The sequence below is a fragment of the Triticum dicoccoides genome, chromosome 2B (genome assembly GCF_002162155.2).
Source record: "Triticum dicoccoides isolate Atlit2015 ecotype Zavitan chromosome 2B, WEW_v2.0, whole genome shotgun sequence".
In the NCBI taxonomy this organism is placed as follows: domain Eukaryota; kingdom Viridiplantae; phylum Streptophyta; class Magnoliopsida; order Poales; family Poaceae; genus Triticum; species Triticum dicoccoides.
In genome coordinates, this window is record NC_041383.1 from 220,178,668 (window position 1) to 220,184,230 (window position 5,563).

General features: G+C 46.9%; 1 long non-coding RNA gene across 1 annotated transcript; it reads right to left on the reverse strand.

Moving 5' to 3' along the window:
- Positions 1–1,930: 1,930 nt before the first annotated feature.
- Positions 1,931–4,510, reverse strand: LOC119367589. Its single transcript, XR_005176354.1, has 3 exons — positions 4,182–4,510; positions 2,481–2,726; positions 1,931–2,201 (listed from the first exon to the last, which is right to left on the reverse strand). It is a non-coding gene; the product is annotated as an uncharacterized LOC119367589 (long non-coding RNA).
- Between the last annotated feature and the right edge of the window lie 1,053 nt (positions 4,511–5,563).

A 5,563-nucleotide genomic window follows, 5' to 3' on the forward strand; every position in this document is an offset into this window, starting at 1 on the left:
CGATCCTTAGACGCATAGTTCGGGATCCCCTACCCGAGATCTGCCGGTTTTGACACCGACATTGGTGCTTTCATTGAGAGTTCCACTGCACCGTCACTAGAAGCCTCGATGGCTCCGCTGATCATCTACAACAGTACCGCCTTGAGGGAGACCTTTCTCCCCAGCTAAATTTTCATATTCGGCGGCTTCGCACTGCGCGCCAACTTGACTGGCCATCTGGAGCAGATCGACATCCATGCCCCTGGTCATCTGATCAGTTTTGGAAATCTGAACTATGTCGCTGATATCCGAGGAGACTTGATCTTCCAAGGCGGCCCCAACCACCGCTCTGGCCTTAGATCCGGAGCACATCACCAGGTCCGAAGACGGGAGTTTAAAGCCCACCGGACCCCCTGGAGCTATAGAGCTTGACACCGGAGAACCAGAGGGGATCGCGTCACTCGCATGCCCAGAGTTATGCCAGGCTCCCTTTATCATCATGAAGCCGAACTCGCCTCCGGACACTAGCTCTGAACTCTCGAGGTCCGCGTCAAGTGAGCTCGATCAGGGAACTTTTGTCCCGCCCAACTCCACGGACTCTCGCTTCCCCGCCCAAACCTCGCTCTTAAACGAGGCCCTGGACTTAATGTGATCTCTTGCCATTGCAGAAGAATCACTACCGAACTATGCCTAGCCCATACTAGGGGCTGAGAGCGGGGAATTTTACGTTCCACCCACCACCCACTTCGTAGCCACTGTCAAGGATTTAACCGACATGCTCGACTACGATTCTGAAGACATCGACAGTATGGACGACGATGCTGGAGATGAGAAGAACCAGAACCCACCGTTCACCGAACGCTGGACGACCACTTCCACATACGACATGTACATGGTGGACACACCCAAAGAGGATGACGGTGATGGTGGGAAGGATCCAGCCGAGAACAAGCCTTCTAAGGCACCACCAAAGCATCGACGTCAGCGGCGCCGCTCAAAACCGTGTCGCGAAAAAGACAGCAATACCGGCACCGGAGACAATAATACTCCGGAGAACGCCGAAGAACAAGAAGCCCCTATCAAGCCAACATCCGAACATGATGATTGGGAGGATGGGCAAGTTAACCCCGGCGATCCCGTCGCGAACAAGGGCTCGGAGGATAGTAACTACCTACCAATCTCCGAAGAGGACGAGAGCCTCGATGGCGAAGATTTCATCGTGCCAGAGGAACCCCTCGAACAAGAGCGCTTTAAGCGCCCACTAATAGCCACTACAAGAAGCCTGAAAAAGAAGAAGCAGCAGCCCTAAGCTGATCAGGACTTACTCAATGATAGATGGACTAATGTCCTGGCAGCCGAGGAATACGACCTCGAACGCCCAACTAAAAGTTACCCGAACCGCAAGCTGCTACCCCAATTCGACGATGAGGCCCTGGAGCCTATACCGCCAACGCGTAATGCTGCCGACGGACCTGACCGACCACCACGTGGTCGGGACAGAGCGGCAACTCAAGCTGAACACCAGCCCGCACCACCCCGCCATAGAGGCAGAGAGACAGTGGCTGCAGGATACACTTACGACCTACGACAGGACCTGGACAATAGAGCCGGTCATACCAGATCAATCTATGGATCAAGGGGGCGTGTCCCAGCGCGAGAAGACGGCCATCAGGCCTGGCGCGACAAGCATAACCTCATCCGGGCCGAAAACCGCATACGGACTTCATCCGAACTGCATCGTGACGTTGCCCGATACAGGGGGACAACTACAATAGAATCTGGGCTTGTTATAGAAAAATAGAAAAAATGGATCTGGGCCATCGGATTGAACATGCATGGTACAGATTGTAGTGGAGGGATCCCAGGCCACTTATAGTACTTTTTATGAAAACCCCCTACAACCAGTTAGATATAAAACAGGAGTTTTGCAGTAACCACCTCAAGTTTCTCATATCAAATTCAAATCTTCACTTCGTTGATGCCTCCTCCCTAAATTTTATAAAATCTATTGCATGAAATCTGTAGTATATTTGATTTCGCTAGCAGCTTCTGCTACATCACATATCATGCAAGAAATCCAAACATGGGTAAGACTAAGTATGAATGACTAAACTAATCACTGCTAAAGAAGCATTGCCATTAAAAAACTGCATTAATTTTGCTAGCTTGCGTCCAGCCTTTGCCTCCAGTTCTAGTGCTTTTTGCTCATCAAGTTTCTTGTGCTGGGAGATCAAACATAACAAATATGATTCAGTTAGCACAAGTCCATGTAAGTGTCATAGATTCAACACTTACTACGAAGTATACATGCTCACAAACTGAAGTAGAGGAGTATACAGGTTTTTTAATCAGAAGCATAGCTGCTAGCTGACGCATGCAAGAACGATGGCCAAGTTAATTCAAGAAACCCAAGACTGGAAGTGAGTATAGAACGAGAGCATGCAAAATGAGTACTTCGAAGTCATGCATTGTTAATCAAGGCATTGACATAGCCGACCCACCGTTGCTGTGCATCGCCGATCAAGGAATCAACCCTGCCAACCAGCTGGCAGCCACGTCAAGCTCAACGGCCACCTCCTGGCGGCCTGAGGGGCATCTCGTCACACAGGGAGCGGAGACAATCAGTTTGGCGCGCAGTCGCGACCACCCAGCAGTCTGTGTGTGCAAGGTCGAGGGCTCAAGGCAGAACTTAAAGATGCTAGAGGAGGCACACATCACAGCACCACCTGACCCTGCAGCCACAGCCACTGCAACTCTCTCTCAATAACCAATCTTTTCTCTTTGCAGGGCCAGAATGGTTAGCAGTAAAAATTATTTAGTAAAAAATACATGCTACGGACTTATGAGATCTCCTTTTCTATGCACTTATGAGATCTCATTTTCTATCATAACCAACTTAAATACAATTACTATTCGGTATTCACCACATGTAATGCCTATCTAGCGAGTATTACAGGTTGTGACCATCAATAGAACACAACAGGGACCTTATAGTTTTAACCATGGACATGGAAATCTCTCAGTTGTTTACTTTACCTCCTACTTGTTCGGCACCTATGGCTTGCAATAGTACATGAGACATGATAAGGATGTATACTGTCCTATCAAACATGACTGAATCATGGACTTTAACATGGAAAAAGGTAAGAAATTATATTGCATAATATTCGAAAGTGTGTGTACCTCTTGAGAGAACGGTTGTTTCTTTTTAGGTGTACGGGAATCATCAATGATAAGCATTGGGGAATTAATCTCTGCAAACTATTGACAGATTCCACTGCTGTAAACATTTTTTTTGCAAAAAACATCACACAAGGGATTAACAGAATGTTAGGTACATCAGCGTATTCTTTACTTCCTTACACCGATGTTCTGTCCTGATAGTGTTGGTCCTGGTGCGCTAATGCCGACATTTTTACTTGGCAGTGCTCTCAAGGTGCCTCAGATTGCAATTAAAATGGATGTATATCATCAGCTTTAATCTTTGATAGCTATTTCATTTGTCGCGGCTACTGTTGGAACTTGGAATACTGTTCTTGCTCGTTGGCTTGCTTAATGCCATCAATCATGTTGCTTTGGTTGCACATCTAAAGGAGCTTGGAACGAGTAAAAAGCTTTATGGTTGTTTCATGGTACCGCCCTTTGGAACAATGCTAGTGATGTTGTTTTACTCGTAGTCTGAGCCAGCTTCTATATATCTGTATATGCATAAAACAAAGTAGTACCTACCTGATCCACATGTCCAAGATTTGACAAGAGCTTCATAGTTTTCATCTTAAAGATAAGAAGAAGCTATTAGTGGAAAAATCCGAAGCAACATGAATCCAAATTTTGTTATGCTCACAAATGGCTCTATTTCAATTTTTTTGCCTAGTAAAATGAATTACTTTCTTTACAACTTGTCAAGCTATTGACCTTGTATACAGTACTGCAGATACTAAGCTTTTTAGTGAATTGTCCTAAAGTTTGAGACCCTAAGACTATCGAATCACCCTCAACCTCCCATCTTGGTTCTCCAAAGTACTTATCAACAAAAACAAAACTTGCAAATTAGAGTACCAAACCACCAAGGACAGTAGCAACACACCTTCAAATCGAAGTTAAAGTGCATCGTTCACACATGAGCAGATTTGACATCAACAAGGAAAATAGAACTACAGGGATGAATAAATTTACTTCAAAGTAAAATTGGGAGTATTTACCAGGAAAATGAATCACCGTGTTGAAGCCAGGAAGCTGGCAACCGGCTTGCTGCCAACGAGGGGGGGAGTACATGAGCTGATCTTGGAGCTTGAGAGAAGAGAGGGAGAGGAGGCAACCAACCGACTGATGCCGGAGATTCAGATCAAACGAAGTATGATCTGATCTGCCTCAAACAACGCCTCCAGCGACACAACGACAAGGAGCCATCGGAGAAATGGTACAACAACTCCACCCTGCATACTCACCCAGCTTGGAGAAGGGATCTGGCCGCCGCCGCCGCCACTGTTGGGGGAGATTTTGTGTGCTGCCACTGCGTAGGTGATTTGGAATTGAACGACAAAGACAGCGGGACAAAATTAGCTTGCAGGGAGGGACCTTTTTACAAATTGTGCTAAAAAATTGCTCCACTCCAATCTGGGCCATCAATTTCGCATCTGATGGTCTAGATCCATTTTTCTATTTTTCTATCACAAGCCCAGATTCTATTGTAGTTGTCCCTCGGATAGAGAGGCGCCGCACACCCCCTATGCTTCACCGATGAGGTAATGGAGCACCAGTTCCCAGAAGGGTCTAAATCCGTAAACATTGAATCATACGATGACACAACAGATCCCACAGTATGGATTGAAGACTTTCTTCTCCACATTCACATGGCTCGCGGTGACAATTTACACGCCATCAAATACCTCCCCCTAAAACTTAAGGGACCAGCTCGACACTGGTTAAACAACCTCCCAGAAAACTCTATTGGAAGCTGGGAAGACTTGGAAGATGCCTTTAGAGACAACTTCCAAGGCACCTATATCCGGCCTCTGGATGCCGATGACCTCAGTCACATAGTCCAACAGCCTGGAGAGTCAGCCATAAAATTCTGGACCATGTTCCTAATTAAAAAAGAATCAAATTGTCGACTGTCCGGACGCCGAAGCCTTAGCAGCTTTTAAACACAGCATGTGCGACGAATGGCTCGCCCGACACCTCGTCCAAGAGAAGCCGAAGTCCATGGCAGCCCTCACAACACTCATGACCCGCTTTTGCGTGGGTGAAGACAGCTGGCTAGCCCGTAGCAGCAACAGTACCAGCGACCCTGGCACTTCTGAAGCCAGAAACGGCAACGGCAGGCCCCGACGCAACAAAAACAAGCGTCGAAGTAACAATGACAATATCGAAGACACGACGGTCAATACTGGATTCAGTGGCTCCAAATCCAGTCAGCGGAAGAAGCCATTCAAAAGAAACAAAGACGGTTCATCTAGCCTGGACGAAATACTCAATCGACCTTGCCAGATTCACGACACCCCCGACAAGCCTGCCAACCATACCAAGAGAAGTTGTTGGGTCTTTAAAACATGCTAGTAAGTTAAACATTGAATATAAGGGA